This window comes from Gobius niger (genome assembly GCF_951799975.1).
Source record: "Gobius niger genome assembly, chromosome: 7".
Classification (NCBI taxonomy): domain Eukaryota; kingdom Metazoa; phylum Chordata; class Actinopteri; order Gobiiformes; family Gobiidae; genus Gobius; species Gobius niger.
This window is the reverse complement of record NC_136858.1, coordinates 1,109,885-1,130,725: the sequence shown is the minus strand read 5'-3', so window position 1 is coordinate 1,130,725 and position 20,841 is coordinate 1,109,885. Positions and strand designations below refer to the sequence as shown.

General features: G+C 40.8%; 1 long non-coding RNA gene across 1 annotated transcript; it reads left to right on the top strand.

Moving 5' to 3' along the window:
- The first annotated feature begins 19,245 nt into the window (after positions 1 to 19,245).
- Positions 19,246 to 20,264, top strand: LOC306965744. The gene is made up of 3 exons (XR_013793062.1): positions 19,246 to 19,428; positions 19,508 to 19,584; positions 20,096 to 20,264. It is a non-coding gene; the product is annotated as an uncharacterized lncRNA (long non-coding RNA).
- Positions 20,265 to 20,841: the final 577 nt, after the last annotated feature.

Genomic DNA, 20,841 nt, shown 5'->3' with positions numbered 1-20,841 from the left:
TGAAGAGACAGAAACTGAAACTGACCATGAAATCAAAGAAATTACCTTTCACCACTCAAAAGTGCTGAGGCAGCGGGAAAAGGAAAGGGAGGTGAAGAGAAAACAGATTAAGTGGATGAAAAAGATGATCAACGAAAACCAATTTCAAGAAAAGTTGAAGGCGATGGGTATAGATGATCTTAAGGTCGACGATCTGATGCAGTGGTTCGAGAAGAACCCGGACGACGTGAAAAGCTGGTTCCTGAGTGAGTGGATCGCGTGGGCGAGTCATCAAAGTACGAGAATACAAAACTTTGAGGAGTATCACGACGCGTGGCTTAACTCAGGCTACAGTAAGCCTTCAGAGAAGAGGATTGGGCCAAACCATCTAAACTATAACACCCTCGAACTATAGGTTTGCAACATTGCAGTGTTTTATTTTATTTTGTTTATTTAAAATACGACAGACCACCAGTCCTTCATATCAGTAAAACATATATTGTTATAGATCAAATATAGTGGAGAACTCATCTGCAGGTAGATTGTTCCCCTCCCTTGTATCTCATGCTGGCTCTAGAAGTGGGGGTGAGTTGTTCTTTAACCTTGGGAGTGTGCCCTTGCCTTGTGTGTTTGAGGGACCACTAATCTGCAGGTCGATTGCTTGCTGAAGAGCGGAGGACCAGTGCGTCAGATGCAGATCCCTGACGGATTTCTCATTATCTGTGTCTCTGTAGGAGGAGAGGTCCTGCCTGCGCTTCATGAAAGGGTGTACACGGTAAGGCAGTCAGCATTACATCAGACTCACCACAGCAGCGATCAGCTCCTGATCACTTTATCTGCAGCGTGTGAATGGTTCCTTGATGTAAAGCGCTTTGAGTGCCTAAAGCAGGTAGAAAGGCGCCTCATAAATGTGACCATTTACCATTTCCTGCAGATAAAGTGATCAGGAGCTGATCGCTGCTGTGGTGAGTCTGATGTAATGCTGGCTTCCTTACCGTGTTCACCCTTTCATGAAGCGCAGACAGGACCTCTCCTCCTACAGAGACACAGATAATGAGAAGTCCATCAGGGATCTGCATCTGACGCACTGGTCCTCCGCTCTTCAGCAAGCAATTGACCTGCAGATTAGTGGTCCCTCAAACACACAAGGCAAGGGCACACTCCCAAGGTTAAAGAACAACTCACCCCCACTTCTAGAGCCAGCATGAGATACACGGGAGGGGAACAATCTACCTGCAGATAAATCAATCAACCAATCAATCCATTTTTATTACTCAAAGATGGCCGAGTAGAGTCACAGCAGCTCACAGCTCTCCCTGCCAAAATTGCCAAAACAGCAAATCAAGACCTCCAAGAATAGAACCTGCTTCAGGCTTTCTGAATCTTGCTTCTGTGATTTTTAATCATGCCTGCGACCAGGCGAATTCACAAGCTACAAACGCTGACACTACCTCGTGTGGCGCACTGTCTGTGGCGTCTCTGGAAGACACTCTGCAAAGGTTTTTTGCTGAAGCAGACAAAAATGCCAAAGATCGCTTTGAACGTTTGGAAAACCGGCTGGATTCTATCAAAATGACACTTGATGAACATTCCAAAGACCTGGATTCCCAGCGCAAGATTATAACGTCTCTACAAACACGAATGAAGCGAGTAGAGGATGTCATGGTTCTGTCTATTTGTGTTCTGTCCCCTGTTTTGGTTCTGTGTCTAGTCTTTTATTTTGTCATGTCTGTTCTGTCCTTGTGGTTTTGCTTTGCTTCCCTTGTGTTGATTACCTGTCCCGCCCTAATGTGTTTCACCTGTTCCCTGTTCCTTCTGTATATAGACCCCTGTGTTTTCCCTTGTCCTTGTCGGTTCATTTGTATTCTCATGGTGCGTTGTGTGTGTGTCCTGTTCCGTGTTCCTGTGCTAAGTGAGTTTTGCATTTTTGTCTGTTCTTGGCCTTTGCCATTAAATTTCCTTTGAACCTGTTTTTGGCTGTTTTTGCTTTTGGGTCGAATCCCCACCACACTCGTGACAGAGGAAGCTACTACTGAACATAATGACACCATGGAAAAACTTCAACAGAAACTATCTTTGATGGAAGACCGTAGTAGGAGGAACAATTTACGAATTATAAACTTGAAAGAAGGAGTGGAAGAAGATCAGGCCTTGTCTTACCTGGTGCGCAAGCCTTCCCAAATGGTTCCCTGAATTGGCCAGCTGTTTCCCAGAACTCATGCGAGCACAACGCGTTGGACTTCCCAAATTAGCTTAATGCGCACTTCCACAAAGACATCTGTTAAAGGAATAGGCCACCGTTTTTACATACTCAGATAGGTTTTTACCTGAGTTAAGACAAGTTGATTCGTACCTGTCTGGTCTTTGTGCCTGTGAAAGAGCTCGATAGCTTCCAACTTCAACCCCGTTTGGAGGAATATATTGGGAGAGGCCAAATGCTAAGCTCAGGTAAGAAAATATTTTTAGTAAGCAGAACTAGCATTGCAGGATAATCCAAACGCAGGGTTAAGGCGCCCGATACCTTAACCCGTATGCAAAGGTCTACTTACAGGCATGTGCTGAAAAGTACTATAGTACTCGCTGCAGACATTGTAGTTGTAGGTTAGAAGAATAGTCTTTTTCCAACAGTCCATATGAATGATGGTTTTTGGCAAGTTGTCCATACATGAGATGTGTCTTGCAGTATGAGGGGTCCTTGCGATTTTCCTTCATCCAGCAATCCCAGAAACTGCTAATAAAATAGTCATTAAATACGTTAATATGAAAAAAGTATTTAAATTATATACCGTATTTATTGCACCATTAGGCGCACCTGATTATAAGGCGCATTATCAATGATAATGTTTATTTTCATAAATAAGGAATACAAGGTGCATTAATTAATGCTGGTTCATCTGCAAACAAAGGCACGATTCAGTACGAATGAAGTTGATACAAAGGGAGCACCGGGATATAAAGGCACTATTGATTCTTTTAGTTCTAAAAGGGCCCCCTTGTCTTGCGGTGTGCCTCAAGGCTCAATTCTAGGACCCATTCTTTTTGCATTGTATTTGCTGCCCTTGGGTTCCATATTTAAAAAAGATGGCATTCAATTTCATTGCTTTGCAGATGACATACAAATGTATCTTCCCCTCAAGGTGAACTCACCAAACATTTTGCATCAATGTCTTCAAGAAGTGAAGGACTGGATGTCCCTTAATTTTCTAAATTTGAACGAGGACAAAACAGAGATTGTTGTTTTTGGAGACCTTAATCTCTGCAAAAATGCTCTTGGCCCACTTGAGTCTCGTTCTCAGACCTGTGGCAAAGCTCTTGGTGTTTTTATTGATAGCTCTTTTAAGCTGGAAAAGCAGCTGAGTGCAGTGGTTAGAGCTGGCTTTTTTCATCTTAGGCTTCTTGGGAAGGTGAAGCGCTACTTGCCCCCTAACCAATTCGAAACGGTAGTCCTTGGCCTTGTAACCAGTCGCCTGGACTACTGTAATTCACTTTATTTTGGCCTGAGCCAATCCTCGATTCAGCGCCTCCAGATGGTACAAAATGCAGCTGCACGACTGCCCTCAGGAGCATCACGATATGATCACATCACTCCTGTGCTTGCATCCCTTCATTGGCTCCCTGTTGGATTTAGAATAAATTTTAAAATCCTCTTGTTTGTTTTTAAATGTCTAAATGGTTTAGCTCCACCTTATTTGTCAGAGTTGATATCTTTGCACAGTCCTGTCCGAGCTCTGAGGTCCGCTGATCAATATCTTTTAGACCATCCCAGGTCTAAGCGGAAGAGCAGAGGGGACAGAGCCTTCGCTGTAGCCGGCCCTAAATTGTGGAATTCTCTCCCTTTACATATTAGAACTGTAACATCTTTGGAGAGTTTCAAGCGCTCGCTGAAGACTCACTTTTTTGCACTGGCCTTCGGCACGAGCTGAGCATTTTTCTCATGTTGATTTTATTATTCTATTTGTATTAAATGTTGATGTTTTATTTTATGTATCTGTACAGCACTTTGGGGCAGTGGCTGCTGTTTGTAAATGTGCTCTATAAATAAATTTGACCTTGACCTTGACTGTTAAAATTAAAGGCTTTTATGTGCTCCTTATAGTGCAAAAAATACGGTAATAATAATGCATTAGCTTAGCTTATACAGCGCTTTTCAAGATGCTCAAAGTTCCGGTGACGATGACGCTGGTGGCAGCTGTGTGTTGAGTAGGTGAGGATGCCTCAGCTCTATCAGTGGCTTTTTTCGCCTCACTGGGACATTAACCCACTCTTTAAAAGTATACACTCTGGAGAAAAACTACTGATGACCAGAACCAGAAGTTTGAGGAAAACAAGACAGCCAAAAGGGCCAAAAATGGACCAGTTCCTGTCAACCACACCTGCCCCTACAGCACCTGAAGCTAATGTTAGCGCAGCTAACATCGAGGCTAGCGGGGGTGCATCCCCTGGGAGCAAAGATTTCCCCAGCGGACTTTCCAGCGAAAGCGTACATTTCCTACGTGAAGTTCGCCGCATGATCCAGCAAGACGTACAAGAGGAAATTCGCAAAGTGGGCTCCGATGTGTTGGTCGTGAAAGAATGCCTACCGCTAATGACAACGGAGGTGACCAAACTAGGAACGAGAGTGTCAGAGGCCGTGGACAGAGTTTCGCGACTCGAGGATGACAACAAATCCCTCGGTGAGCAAATGCAGACTATGGCTAAGACCATAACGGAGCTCCAGGCCCGGGTTGAATATCAGGAGAATTATAGTAGGCGAAGCAATCTACGGCTTCGAGGTGTCCCGGAATCAGGGCAAGACGACATGGAATGTGTGAAAGACATTTTGAAGAGCCTGTTTAAAGACACTCACGAATCCGTAGATGACATAATCATCGAAAGAGCTCACCGCGTCCCCCCAGGACCAGTTCGGAACCAGGATGCCCCGCCGCGTAATCTTCTGGTCAAATTTCTCCGCTTTATGGACAGAGAAAAAGTGCGGCTGCGAGTAAGAAAGTTGGGGTCTTTCATCTGGAAGGGCGCTCGTGTGGACTTTTTCCCGGATCTTACGAGAGAAGTACAAGAGAAGAGGAGAACGTTTTCGGAGGTGAAACGTATCTGCACGGAGAAAGGGCTGCGTTACTCAATGCAGTACCCGGCAATATTTTGGATAAATGTCGGAGACCAACGACAATGATTTCAAGATGCTGCAGCCGCGAAAAAGACTGTTGAAAACTATAAGCCAGCCGAGGAGGACCTGGAGTAGTCAAAATGGATTATGAGGGGGATGGACCAATATCTGGACACACGTAAGTGATTACACTTAACCGTGTGTATTACAGGTGGTAAATAATGTGCAACGCGAACTGACTAGACTCTTTGTTTTTGATTATGGCTTTTTTTTCCCAGGAATGTATTGTTTAAAACACTTGGCTAATTCGATTATTTATTATCTCTTCCATGTTGGAAGCATGTCTTTCCTCTACTATTATTATTATGAGTTGTAGTATTAGTATTGGTGATAGTTGTAATAGTAGCATGAGTACAAGTATTATTCACTAGCTAGGATATATTGAGTCAGGCACATGTTATAGCCAAGGAACACAGTGACATTTTCAATGTCCCTCCTAATATGACAAAGTAGTTTTTTTTTTTGTGGGTGTGTGTCTATACCTCATATTAATGGTGGATGGTTGCTATTTAGAGCTGAGGGGTCTACACTGAAAAACCAAAACGCACTTAACAGGAATTAAGGTTGAAAACACTAGGGGGGGAGGAGGGAGGGGGGAAATAGAGGGACACAGTTTAGTTAGATGGGGAAATCTCGCCTGTAAAACATTTTTCAAATGGGAGCTACTTAAAGGGGAAAGATTAAATCAATGTTGGGGACATGAATAATAAGGTAATAAAGTTTCTATCAAAGTACTGAACTATTTAAAACAGAAAAAGGCTGATATTATAATGCTCCAGGAAACACACCTCTTAGAAAAGGACACATTTAGGATTGGAGACAGATGGATTGGACATACTGTTCATAATACTTACAATCAAAAACAAAGGGGTGTGAGTATACTGTTCTCTAAACAACTTAAGATACAAATTCAAAAAGAATATAAAGACAAAGAGGGAAGAATTATTATAACTTTGGTGGACATTTTGAATCAGAAACTGATTTTGTGCAATATCTACGCACCTAATGAGGAAGACCCTATGTTTTTTTCTCAACTTAAATAAGCCTTGTTAAATTTTGGAGATTTTCCAGTGATCTGGGGTGGGGACTTCAATCAGGTACTGGATGTCTTTTTGGACAAAAGTGGTAATTATAATCCCAGGCCCTCAAAAACTGAAGTAGCAATCAAAACCGTTTGTAAAGATTTGGGGCTGCGAGATATCTGGACACTATTGAACCCAACTGCAAGAGACTACACCTTTTTCTCAAAGAGACACACTGTTTTCTCACGAATAGATTACTTTTTACTGTCCCATCCTTTAATTAAATGTGTAACTAACTGTATTATATGCACAATAGGAATTACAGATCATGCTCCCATTGAGATATGTATTCTAACAAAAGTAAAAAAAAGAAAAAGATATAAGCTGGCGAATGAATGTTAGCTTATTGGATAATACAGACTTTTTGGTACATATCGAAAATCAAATACATACATATTTTGAAGTAAATAGAGGAACGGCCGAGCAAGGATATGTCTGGGATGGATTTAAAGCATTTATTAGAGGTATTTTTATACAACAAGCATCCATAATGAGAAGGAAGGAGCAATCCAAAGCAAACCAATATGAAACAGAAATAAAATGTATGGTTTATAGGAGAAACCCTAATATAAAAACGTTAAATGAAATTGTAAAATCAAAGTATAAACTAAATAATATTCTCTCCCAAAAAGCAGAATACTGTTTGTACAGGTTGAAACAAAAATGGTACGAGTCTGGAAATAAAGCAGGCAAACTTCTCGCAAGTCAACTTAAAGCAAAACAGACTGCACAACAGATAAGCGCTATACGGAATAAGGAAGACAAGATACTAACTGACCCTAGGAAAATCAATGAAGTATTTGCAGAATTCTATAAAGAACTATATAGTCAAGAAGGAAAATTTGATACTAATATGGCAAATACATTTTTTGACTCTTTAAATATACCCAAACTTTCTGAAGAGAATGTAGCCCAAATGGAAAGACCCATTACATTAGAGGAAGTTAAAAGAGCAATTATCAGCTCACCATCCGGAAAAACGGGAGGCTCTGATGGCATATGTAACGAGTTCTATAAGGAATTCATTGAAGAGCTCAGCCCAGAACTCCTGACAATATTTAATGAAATCATTTCCTCTGACCAACTTCCCAACTCAATGTCTGAGACAGTAATTACACTTATTTTAAAGAAGGACAAGGACCCACTGACATGTGGTAGTTATAGACCAATAAGCCTTATGTGGTGTGATGGGAAATTATTTACAAAAATCCTTGCTACAAGACTGAATAAAGTCCTGCCTCAGCTCATCCATCACGACCAGGTAGGCTTTGTAAAAGGGAGGAAATCATCGGACAGTATGAGGCGATTACTGCATCTAATCTGGAAGGCTAAAGATCTTAATAGGCCGACTGCTCTGCTGTCAATTGACGCTCAGAAGGCCTTTGATCGTGTTGGCTGGGGATATTTGAACTATGCCTTAGGCAAATTTGGCTTCGGAAAGGCGTTCCAGAAAATTGTTCTGACCTTGTATAAAAATTCTAAATCCATTGTTACGACAAATGGCCAAATGGCCTTCCAAATTGGACGCGGTACCAAACAGGGCGATCCCCTGTCACCCCCCCCTTTTCCTTATTGCACTGGAACCACTAGCCATTGCAATACGAGAAAAACAGGAAATACATGGAATCAAAATGGCAGGGTTAGATAATAAGATATCATTATTTGCTGACGATGTCCTTATTTTGCTGTCCGAACCAAAAAATTCTCTTCCACCCTTGTTGGACTTGGTTAACGCCTTTTCAAGTATATCTGGCTATAGAGTAAATTGGGACAAAAGCGAAATAATGCCATTATCAGATTTATGTTCCCAAAGTGAATTTCAAACATTGAAGTTTCGTTGGGTTCCACAAACTTTGAAATATCTTGGTATCTACTTAAGTCCGGGGCTAAAAAACGTAGTATCAAATAATCTTGACCCTATTGTCATGAAAATCCAGGACCTGATTAAAGGATGGGACCAATTGCAGTTGTAGTCATAAAAATGGTTGTTGTTCCTAAACTTAATTACTTTTTCAGTATGTTGCCGGTATATATCCCATTAAGTTTATTTAAAACAATAGACAAATCAATTACTGATTTTATTTGGGCTGGGAAGAAGCCCAGAATGAAATCAAAACAATTACAGATGAAAACCGAATACGGAGGTTTGGGCTTGCCAAATATCCAAATGTATAAGGATTCATTTACATGTTCTCAAATTATATCTATTCTAGATGACAGGACTGCAAGGCCAATATGGGTTGACTTGGAAACTGAACTCTGTACTCCATTTGATTCTAAGGATTATCTCACCCAGTGCACAAACGTCTATAGCAAGAATCCCATCATCAGCCACACTATGGTCACTTGGCAACAACTCCATAAAAGAAAAGGTCTATCCCCCTTTTTAACAAAAACTGCCTCATTATGGTATAATCCAAGCTTAAAGATAGGGGGCAAGACCTTCTTTTGGAAAGAATGGCACTCTCTAGGTATAAAACATATTGAAGACCTCTACTGTAATGGCTCAATAAAGTCTTTTGATAACCGAAAAAAAGAATTCACTCTTAATAATAAAGACTTCTGGAGGTATCTTCAACTGAGAGACTGAGAGACTGCCTTCAGAAAATGATACCTACTTACTCTAAAATATCTGATGAACTCTCTATTCACTCCAAATTTAAAAAACTGAAACTGCTACCACACCCAGTTGGCCACCTGTATACCTTTTTGATGGAGGAGATCAATCAGGTTAACAACGGGCTAAAAAAGGCATGGGAGAAAGACCTACAGACAAATTTTGAAAAGAAGGAATGGACTTTATTGGTTAAAAATATGTTGGCTCCTATGAGAGATGCCAGATCCAAGTTGACTCAATTTAACATCTTTAATAGACTTTACTGGACACCAGTCAAGATGCATAGGGCTGGGTTGTCCAGTTCAAACCTGTGTTGGAGATGCAACCTCGAAAGCGGAACCTTAACCCATATGCTTTTCCTATGCTCTTACATTAAAATATTTTGGGGGAAAGTTATGGAGAAAATTAGCTCTACTTTAGGAGTGAGCATAGAGCCAACACCAACCTTATGCATCTTGAATAAGACAAATCCAACAAAAGAAATCCCATCTCAAAAGATCAATTGGCTGAAGGTTGCTCTTACAACAGCTAAGAGAGTGATCTTAAAATATTGGAAAACTCAGGAGATCCCCACATTTACGGAGTGGTTGATAACCCTTTCAGAAACTGCTTCCTATGAACGTTTAATTTATAAAATAAATGGAAACCTAGAAATATTCAATGACACATGGGAGCCTTTGCTTAAGCAGTTAGAGTAACACTAAACTGAATTGTGACAGGCGAGGGGGGTGGGTGGGAATTAGGGGAGGGGAGCACATAAGGGGATAAAATTGAAAATCACTTCATATCGTCAGGGCAGCCCTTTTCTTCCTGATTTTGGTTGTCTTCAACATTATTGTTGTTAACAACGCTACTGATACTTTTACCGTTACCTTCATCTGTCTCACGCATTATAGCCATCATAATAACCTACAGTATGTGTTTGTTTTAGGGCTGCACGGTGTGTCGCGGAAGGTGTCGTGTCACGATATACTGGGTGGTGCGATGTTTGTGTCACCGGAGGCCATGGTGCGTCGCGGCATCGCTTGAGCATTTATCTGATGGAAATATCTAACTATTTATTTAATGATTTATTGCAAACTCAGCTAAAACAAAAAAATAAAAATAAACAGGGCTTAAAATATGTGTGGAATCTAGCTCGTTTTTCCGATTCGATCTTTGCTTTGACTCTGATTGTGTTTTTGTTGTTGTGGTTTTCTTCTCTTTTTTTTGTTTTTTTTTCTCTCTTTTTTTTTATGACACTTCTGCCCGCTGAAAAACTTGCAGTTTTTGTTTAAACAGAAAGTAAAATGTATGCATTGCAAAATATTGTAATTGTAACATCGCCGCAGTACTGCTCGCCGTGACACCAATCACAGTCGCAACCTCAGTTTGTGGTTCGGATATTTGCTTGTTGTCTGATGATGATGATGCTGATGATGATGATGATGATGATGATGATGATGATGATGATGATGATGATGATGATGATGATGATGATGATGATGATGACGACTACTAGTATCACTGTACTGTTATCGCTACGTGTTGATACAGTGTGTATGTGAACGCAGGTCAACAGCAAGCCAAACTCGTTTTTCCATGAGCCAGGAACTGAGCGTCTTGCTCCTTTAACCCTCGTGTTGCCTTCGCGGGTCTTTTTGACCCGCTGTCATGTTCCGGGCATTTGGATGCAAGGTGACACAAGGGGGCGCCCTTCCAACAAATGTGAGTTGACTTTCTTCAGAGTGAGACTTTCGGTCAGACACCATGAGTGACAGTAACATGACACTAAATACAGTGAGCTCTTTGTTTGCAGTAAAAAGGCTGAGGCCTCATTGCTCTTCAGTCACAGACTGAGAAGTGAAGAAGGAAGTCATGGAGCTTCTGCTTTAGACAGAACTTCAGACTTCTGCTGCATGTAAGAGTCGTATCAAATATTGTAATCTGTAAAGCACTTTGTGATACCTTTTGGTATGAAAAGCGCTTTATAAATAAAGTTTTATTGATTGTTTGATCATATCCTGAAACTCAAATCTGTAGTAAAAACATAATATATGGAAAATAATTACAATTACAAAAATGCTGTATCTAATAAAAAAGTTTTTTTTATTTTTTTTTATTTACTCTCATTCTAAAAACGAAAACCCAAACAAACCCTAACCATTTGTATCTGCTGTAGGTCATGTTTGACCCAGTTCCTCTGAGTCATGGTGTAGCAGGACTGATGTGGACAGATGTTACAGAAGAAGCTCATGAGGTTCATTTCTTCAACAGTTTCTATAGTAACTATTTTCTCCAAAGTAAAAGTAGATCTACCACAGTCCTGTCCACATCTGTCATGGTCCACCATGACCCACCATGACTCAGAGGAACTGGGACAAACATGACTTTACAGCAGATACAAATGAGAAGGGTTTGTTTGTTTGTTTGTTTGTTTTTTAATTTAGAATGAGAGTAAATAAAACTTTTTGATTAGATACATGATTTTCAAATATTTTTCTTTTTGTAATTGTAATAATTATTTCCATATATTATGTTTTTACTACAGATTTGAGTTTCAGGATATGATCAATCAATCTTTATTTATAAAGCACTTTGCATACCGAAAGGTATCACAAAGTGCTTTACAGATTACAACATTTGATATGATGTAATATGACCCCTACAGGCAGCAGAAGTCTGAAGTTCTGTCTAAAGCAGAAGCTCCTTGACTTCCTTCTTCACTTCTCAGTCTGTGACTGAAGAGCAACGAGGCCTCAGCCTTTTTACTGCAAACAAAGAGCTCACTGTATTTAGTGTCATGTTACTGTCACTCATGGTGTCTGACCTAAAGTCTAACTCTGAAGAAAGTCAACTCACGTTTACACTGAGAAGGTTGGAAGGGCGCCCCCTTGTGTCACCTTGCATCTAAATGCCCGGAACATGACAGCGGGTCAAAATGACCCGCGAAGGCAACACGAGGGTTAATACAGCTATACAAGTTTTTGTTGAACTCGTTGAAAAACCCGAGTGAAACTGAAATAAACAGAATAAAACAAGCATTATCTTCAATGCAAAACCATAAGCAAATAAATACACCACAAAATGGCTAATGCCAGAAACTAGCACACTTGGAAGCTAGCATAGCTGATGCTAATTAGCATTTTTTCGCGATCTTTTTATATGCTAATTAGATCGTTAACACAGTCCTCTCAGCATTTCTAAAGTTCACTAAACAACTCAAACTTACAGCCATTGAATATTCGAAGGTGTGAATAAAGATGAAGAACACAGGATCAAGTTTGGGCATGGACAGACAGGAGGTTTTTTAGCACCACATTATACTCGTCTGGCTATGGGCTATATGCACAGTGAGACGTGACGTATTTCCGGTTTAAAACAAGCCAGACGACGTCTTTCCGGTTGCCGCGACGCTAGCTCTCGGACAGTCAAAACAGTGTTGTTTTTTGTGTGCCTGTTTGTCTGGTTGTGTGTCTAGACGATGACATCAAAAAAGACGAAGTTTACCTTCCAAACAAGAGAAGATAGCACATCAAGAGAATCCTGTTGTGTTCCTAAGTGTCCAGCTTCAGCCAGATGTAGCTCTGCTTTGAGTTTTTTTACGTTCCCACAAGAGGAAGAGCTGCGAAAAAAGTGGGTTGTCAACATCCGGAGAGATCATTTTCCGATTACAAACCATACTCGGGTCTGTAGTCGTCATTTTTTGCCAGCTGACAAAAAGGAGCCATCACATCCACAAGGGCGTCGGCGTTTAAGAAGTGGAGCTGTCCCCGTTCTTTTTGAATGGAATAATTTCTCCCTTCCTGCCCCTCGTCCTGGTGTTTGGGAGCGAAGAGAGCGACCGGACTCTCCCTCTGATGACCCCGAGGAGGAAATGGATGTACGACGTCCTGACCACGACTACTGCTCCTCTGCTGAGCCGTGTGCGTTGGACTTAGCCCTTGGTGTTATTGCGGAGGTCCGGGCAGAGAACGCTGAGCTCCGGAGACAGATGGAGGAGATGGCCATCAGCAATAAGTTTGGCTTGGAACGGTTTGCTGCTTCAGATGAGGACATTAGGTTTTATACAAGGTAAGGAATGCTATCAACACATAACTGTAGCTATTAAAGTAGCATTAGCGCCTAGCTAATCATAAAACAAGAGGAGCAACTCTGAATAAACGAGGAAAGCTGTTTGTCAGTGAAAGGCCAGTAGTTTATGCAAATGTCTGAGATGTCCTCTGCAATTTACTACTGTTGTTGAGTTGCGTGAGATAAATATGAAAACTGTAGTCATATGTCATAATACCGTAGGCTATGTTCTTATTTACTGTCTTGTTTGCTTGGGTCAAAATACTGCAGTGTACTCTTGACAAGTATTCAAAAAATGATGATCAAATATGTGGTGTCAACACAGAAAAATACTATATTTTTTTTTTCCATTACTCTAGTTATTTCCTTGTGTTCTGAAATCCTAAAGTATACTTTGAATGTTTTTGACTAAGCATAGTATTTTTTCCATGAACAGGTTTGCAAGTTATGCCCACCTGATGTCATTCTGGAGCCAGATTGAACCAGCCACACATGACATTGTGCGTGTTACCAGAGCTCAGATTATCCGCCCTTCTCTACCAACGGTAATTTTTACATCATTTTTATTTTTTTATTTAAAATCACAAGCTACACTGTAGCCATAATCTTGGAACAGACTAATGCAAAATAAATAATCCTATATTTTTGTATTTTTCTCGCAGTCTCTTCAGCCAATGAATGAGTTTTTTCTCTTCATGATGTACTTGTCATTGGGCCCAGCGCAGAAAGACCTGGCTCAGAGGTTTAAGATTCATCAATCCACCGTGAGCCGCATCATCACCACCTGGGCCAACTTTCTATACACGGTGCTTGGAGCAATTGGCATTTGGCTGGATGAGACGACCATTAAGCAGAATCTGCCTGAGGTCTTCTCTGAATACTCCGACACACATGTCATCCTGGACTGCACTGAGCTGCGCTGCCAGACCCCAGACTCCCTCCTTCTGCAGAGCGAGATGTACTCCAACTACAAGTCCCACAGCACCTTCAAGGGACTCATTGGGATGGCTCCTCATGGTCCAGTGATGTTTGTCTCCCCACTGTACCAAGGCAGCATCAGTGACAGAGAGATTTTAAAGCAGTCAGGTCTGGTCCCTCTTCTTCAGCCCTCAATGGCTATTATGGTGGATAAGGGATTCCTTGTAGAGGATCTTGTTCCCTGCAAGGTCTACATACCTGCTTTCTTGAGGAAGAAGCAGCAGCTGTCAAAAGAAGAGGTCAGGGAGACTCAGTCCATTGCGAGGCTAAGAGTCCATGTGGAGCGTGTGATCAGAAGGGTGAAGGAGCACAAACTGTTCAGCACTGAGATCCCCTTGTCCCTAACTGGCTGCATCAACCAGCTTTTTGCTGTGGCCTGTGTCTTGATTAACTACCAGAATGGACCCCTTGTCAAAGCCTGGGCCAGAAAAGAACTTTGAAGATTCACTCTGTTTTACTTAATTTATCCATTAATGATTTGTATGTAGTAAATGTCTATAATCTAAAAGCTCCCACACACTGTATCACCCTTTTGGTCAATTATTGTTACAACATTTCGATCAAACCGACCGTCATCAGGCTTCAGGGACCCCGACAAAAGTCAGTTTGATTGAAACGTTGCAACAATAATTGACCAAAAGGGTGATACAGTGTGTGGGAGCTTTTTTCTTTTTTTTTTAGAGTTATGTTTATAATGAATACAATCATTTGTATATAGTTGTCTATAATGAATATAATCATTTGTATATAGTTGTCTATAATGAATACAATCATTTGTATATAGTTGTCTATAATGAATATAATAATTTGTATATAGTTGTCTATAATGAATACAATCATTTGTATATAGTTGTCTATAATGAATACAATCATTTGTATATAGTTGTCTATAATGAATACAATCATTTGTATATAGTTGTCTATAATGAATACAATCATTTAGAAATGTAGATGTCAAGACAATTTGTGTGTAGTGTAATTAAGACCAACAAAAGTGTGTAAATAAAAGTGCTTTATTTGTAATTTGATCCAATGAATCTTGGACTGTTAAAGATTTGTTGTTCAATATTTTTGGTTTAACTATATACATTTTATTTACAGAAACAAGTCTATCAACAATTATTTGGGGATTTTCCAAAAACAACAATGAAACCCATTCTCAAACATGAAATCAGTAAATACAATTACAACCAAACGTGACATAAGTTTCCTTATGATGCATATTGAGGATCAAACAAGTTTTACTTTCAAATTGGATAGTTGTTAAGAACAAACAGTAAGAGTAAGATTAATTGCATTGTACAGTTTTAATTTGTGGACAAGTACTTCAGGAGGTATGTATAAAAGAAAAACAAATCACACTTCTGTTTCAGAGTGATCAGAACTGCCTCATCCCTATGAATGCGCTGCACAAACATATCATCATTGGCACACACAACAAAATCACACCATGCCATTCCAGTGATTAAGAGTTGCCCCTGTACCTGCCAATAGTAGGAGTGGCTCTCCTTTAGCTTGTGCTGGCCTTGCTGTGCTGTAAGGTACGCACAGTCAACAAAGCTCTGAACATTGGGACACTTCACTTCCACCAGGCCGAACACTGGCCTCTCCAGCGGATCATACACCAGCCCATCAGGTGACGTCCCCAACCATGGTGCATCTGGATGCACAACCAGCCCACATTGTGTGAGGTTGACATTTTTCATGGTCGCATAGTCTTTTAAAGCTCCTGCTTCCATGTCAAGCCCCCTCTTCATGTGTGCCGTTTGTCTCACCCCCTGTATGATCCTCGCAGCCAGGTTGTCAGCAGATCGGTCTCCTCTCACATGACACACCTCTCTGAAGTGAGATGCAGTCACCCTCTCCTTCCTCAGAAGATGCCACTCAGGTGCTGCACTTTGACCTCTGGTTGAGGCTTCAATGAGGCGAGACTGACACAATGTTACACACAGAGAGTGCAGATGAAGCTGTTCCTGGCTCGTTGGTACAAAACTACAGTCAGTCGATGTCATGTGGTAGTCATCCAGTGGTAGTTTTGGAAAAGGCGGTGCACCCTGATGTGTGGTCAAAACATGAGGAGACGATGGAGGAGGATGGTGATAGGACAGAAAACTACCAGCCTGCACTTTTCCAAACTGAGACTCAACGAGGGGTTTGTCGCTCGAGATGTTCATGCAGCAGATCAAGGGCAAGACGCTTGGGTCAAATGCAGCATAGTGAGCTGAAGGGTTGAGGGTGGATGGGGCTGGAAGCTCACCACTCTATCCCTTGTAGAGTGAGGATCTAAAAAAAAAGCTGAATGAATATTGCTGTTTATACATTTCAAAGTACATAAGATTTTTTTCCCCACCAGTTTTAATGACAATACTGTACAATACTGTACTACTTGTACTGCTACTTTGTCTAATCAAGCGGGGACAATTGAGTAACTAAAGTGTTTCAACTATTTCAAAACTACTAAAGTCTCAACATAAAAAAAAAAATCTCATGTCTTCTAATGCGTGATATTTAGTTCAGTAAATTTGATAAATTGTATTTTTTCACACCAAGTGCTATGTAATAAAACATACGGCTTTTTTGTATCACCAGAAATTTAAACCATTTAAAACGTAAATGTACTACAACTAAAATATAACAATATAGTTGATAATAACTCAACTTATATAGCGCTTTTCTACCTTTATCAGTACATAAGATACCTCTATTTAATACTACTTGTTTGCTGTTGCTTTTCACCCTCTGAATGTTCTTGAGAGCCAATGTAACAAGTGAATTTTTCCATTGTGAGATCAAGTCCTATCTTATACCTTATTCCGCTAGTTGATGTAGTTCCTGCTTTGGCCTTGACAACAACCATACGGTCCACAGGTCCAGGCTTTACTCCCTGCAAAGTACATGGAGAATGACTGATGACAAGTACTATGGAACAACAAATACTGTATGCAAAATAAAAGAATGCAAACCATAGTTCGAGGTTTGTGCCACTTTTGCTCAGTTTCAGTGCATGACAGGACAGGTGGCACAGCTGACATCCCACACTGAGAGTAATGAGCAGTTTGGTATAGGAGTGCAACCAGATGGTTGCACATTGCCTTCCCAGCTACACAAGAGCAGGAACTCCTTATAAGCACCACTGGTAAAGAATCTCGTAGCGTAAACTGAAACATACAGAATACTGTTTAAGATGAGTTTTACAAGACAATGGTGTATATTTTTGAATGAATTGTGCTAAAAAGTAGAGTAAAAGAGAGCCTAATTGGCAACATAGCTCCCAGGATCATTCGGGTACTCAAACCCCTCCACCACGTTAAGGTGGCGGTTCCAGGAGGGAGTCTGTAGGTTGGAAATCTAAATTTCGAATATGCATGTTGCACAGGAAAAAATATTGTATACACATGATAGGTGTCAAATAGTCCAACTCTCCTTTTATTAGCTGCCACTGCTTACCGCTGTTTCAGCTCGCTAAGCTTAATTTACTTTTTTGAGACAGCAAGTGATTTGCTGCAAACTGTGCCCAGCTACAAAGTAAGTATCTGCCCGACTAAATGCACTGTGGAACCATTTAATCTTAAAACAACTTCCAAAGAACTAGGAACAACAGAACAAATCTGACAGGACTGAATGTGATATTTAGAAACTGTCCCTACACTCAGCTGGTGAGGAGCTTCGGACTTCTTCATGGAGTGGTAGCACCGAGCTCTTACTGTCACCTCTCCTGACAGACAGCTTTTACCTGACACTGGAAATTACAGACATAACATTTGAAACACTACCCTACACTAGTATGTCAACCTGCTACAATAAGGTCTTAAGTAAAAACAGTAAATGCGGTTCTATCACGGAATTGTGATGCTAGTTACAAGTTAGCATTGGCATAAGTGACTTACCTTCAAAGCAGGTTATATAGGAACAAACATAAAATTTGAAGCCTTTCTCCATTAAGCTCTGTGGAGTTGAGCTACATGAACGAACTATCCGCCGTATGTCATTAATGGATAGTTTGGGAAGTTCCAGCAAACAGCGCGTAAAGTCGAGAGACTCAGCCATCGTCATCTGCAAACAGTGCTCGGCGTTGAACCGGAAGTTCTTTTTCTGGCTTGACTAAACGCGGAAGTGAAGCGTGCATATAGCCTATTGCTTCTGCTACCCATAACGCATTGCATCTACTGACTGAGCCTTCAAAATAAAGTTCAGCTAAACCAATGCTGACTACTATGTAGAAATTATCTTTTTAACCAAATTACTATTTTTAGCATGAATTACAACAGATGAATTACAACATATTTATTCTTAAATTATTAAGCAGCATTTTTAACCATTTTTTAAAGAAGCACTTTTACATTGGGCAGAACAATCATTGTATGTTAAAATTGCTGCCCTGCAATAGGCTATATGCACGCTTCACTTCCACGTTTAGTCAAGCCAGAAAAAGAACTTCCGGTTCAACGCCGAGCACTGTTTGCAGATGACGATGGCTGAGTCTCTCGACTTTACGCGCTGTTTGCTGGAACTTCCCAAACTATCCATTAATGATATACGGCGGATAGTGCGTTCATGTAGCTCAACTCCACAGAGCTTAATGGAGAAAGGCTTCAAATTTTATGTTTGTTCCTATATAACCTGCTTTGAAGGTAAGTCACTTATGCCAATGCTAACTTGTAACTAGCATCACAATTCCGTGATAGAACCGCATTTACTGTTTTTACTTAAGACCTTATTGTAGCAGGTTGACATACTAGTGTAGGGTAGTGTTTCAAATGTTATGTCTGTAATTTCCAGTGTCAGGTAAAAGCTGTCTGTCAGGAGAGGTGACAGTAAGAGCTCGGTGCTACCACTCCATGAAGAAGTCCGAAGCTCCTCACCAGCTGAGTGTAGGGACAGTTTCTAAATATCACATTCAGTCCTGTCAGATTTGTTCTGTTGTTCCTAGTTCTTTGGAAGTTGTTTTAAGATTAAATGGTTCCACGGTGCATTTAGTCGGGCAGATACTTACTTTGTAGCTGGGCACAGTTTGCAGCAAATCACTTGCTGTCTCAAAAAAGTAAATTAAGCTTAGCGAGCTGAAACAGCGGTAAGCAGTGGCAGCTAATAAAAGGAGAGTTGGACTATTTGACACCTATCATGTGTATACAATATTTTTTCCTGTGCAACATGCATATTCGAAATTTAGATTTCCAACCTACAGACTCCCTCCTGGAACCGCCACCTTAACGTGGTGGAGGGGTTTGAGTACCCGAATGATCCTGGGAGCTATGTTGCCAATTAGGCTCTCTTTTACTCTACTTTTTAGCACAATTCATTCAAAAATATACACCATTGTCTTGTAAAACTCATCTTAAACAGTATTCTGTATGTTTCAGTTTACGCTACGAGATTCTTTACCAGTGGTGCTTATAAGGAGTTCCTGCTCTTGTGTAGCTGGGAAGGCAATGTGCAACCATCTGGTTGCACTCCTATACCAAACTGCTCATTACTCTCAGTGTGGGATGTCAGCTGTGCCACCTGTCCTGTCATGCACTGAAACTGAGCAAAAGTGGCACAAACCTCGAACTATGGTTTGCATTCTTTTATTTTGCATACAGTATTTGTTGTTCCATAGTACTTGTCATCAGTCATTCTCCATGAACTTTGCAGGGAGTAAAGCCTGGACCTGTGGACCGTATGGTTGTTGTCAAGGCCAAAGCAGGAACTACATCAACTAGCGGAATAAGGTATAAGATAGGACTTGATCTCACAATGGAAAAATTCACTTGTTACATTGGCTCTCAAGAACATTCAGAGGGTGAACAGCAACAGCAACAGCAAACAAGTAGTATTAAATAGAGGTATCTTATGTACTGATAAAGGTAGAAAAGCGCTATATAAGTTGAGTTATTATCAACTATATTGTTATATTTTAGTTGTAGTACATTTACGTTTTAAATGGTTTAAATTTCTGGTGATACAAATAAACCGTATGTTTTATTACATGGCACTTGGTGTGAAAAAATACAATTTATCAAATTTACTGAACTAAATATCACGCATTAGAAGACATGAGATTTTTTTTTTTATGTTGAGACTTTAGTAGTTTTGAAATACTTTAGTTACTCAATTGTCCCCGCTTGATTAGACAAAGTAGCAGTACAAGTAGTACAGTATTGTCATTAAAACTGGTGGAAAAAAAAATCTTATGTACTTTGAAATGTATAAACAGCAATATTCATTCAGCTTTTTTTTTAGATCCTCACTCTACAAGGGATACAGTGGTGAGCTTCCAGCCCCATCCACCCTCAACCCTTCAGCTCACTATGCTGCATTTGACCCAAGCGTCTTGCCCTTGATCTGCTGCATGAACATCTCGAGCGACAAACCCCTCGTTGAGTCTCAGTTTGGAAAAGTGCAGGCTGGCAGTTTTCTGTCCTATCACCATCCTCCTCCATCGTCTCCTCATGTTTTGACCACACATCAGGGTGCACCGCCTTTTCCAAAACTACCACTGGATGACTACCACATGACATCGACTGACTGTAGTTTTGTACCAACGAGCCAGGAACAGCTTCATCTGCACTCTCTGTGTGTAACATTGTGTCAGTCTCGCCTCATTGAAGCCTCAACCAGAGGTCAAAGTGCAGCACCTGAGTGGCATCTTCTGAGGAAGGAGAGGGTGACTGCATCTCACTTCAGAGAGGTGTGTCATGTGAGAGGAGACCGATCTGCTGACAACCTGGCTGCGAGGATCATACAGGGGGTGAGACAAACGGCACACATGAAGAGGGGGCTTGACATGGAAGCAGGAGCTTTAAAAGACTATGCGACCATGAAAAATGTCAACCTCACACAATGTGGGCTGGTTGTGCATCCAGATGCACCATGGTTGGGGACGTCACCTGATGGGCTGGTGTATGATCCGCTGGAGAGGCCAGTGTTCGGCCTGGTGGAAGTGAAGTGTCCCAATGTTCAGAGCTTTGTTGACTGTGCGTACCTTA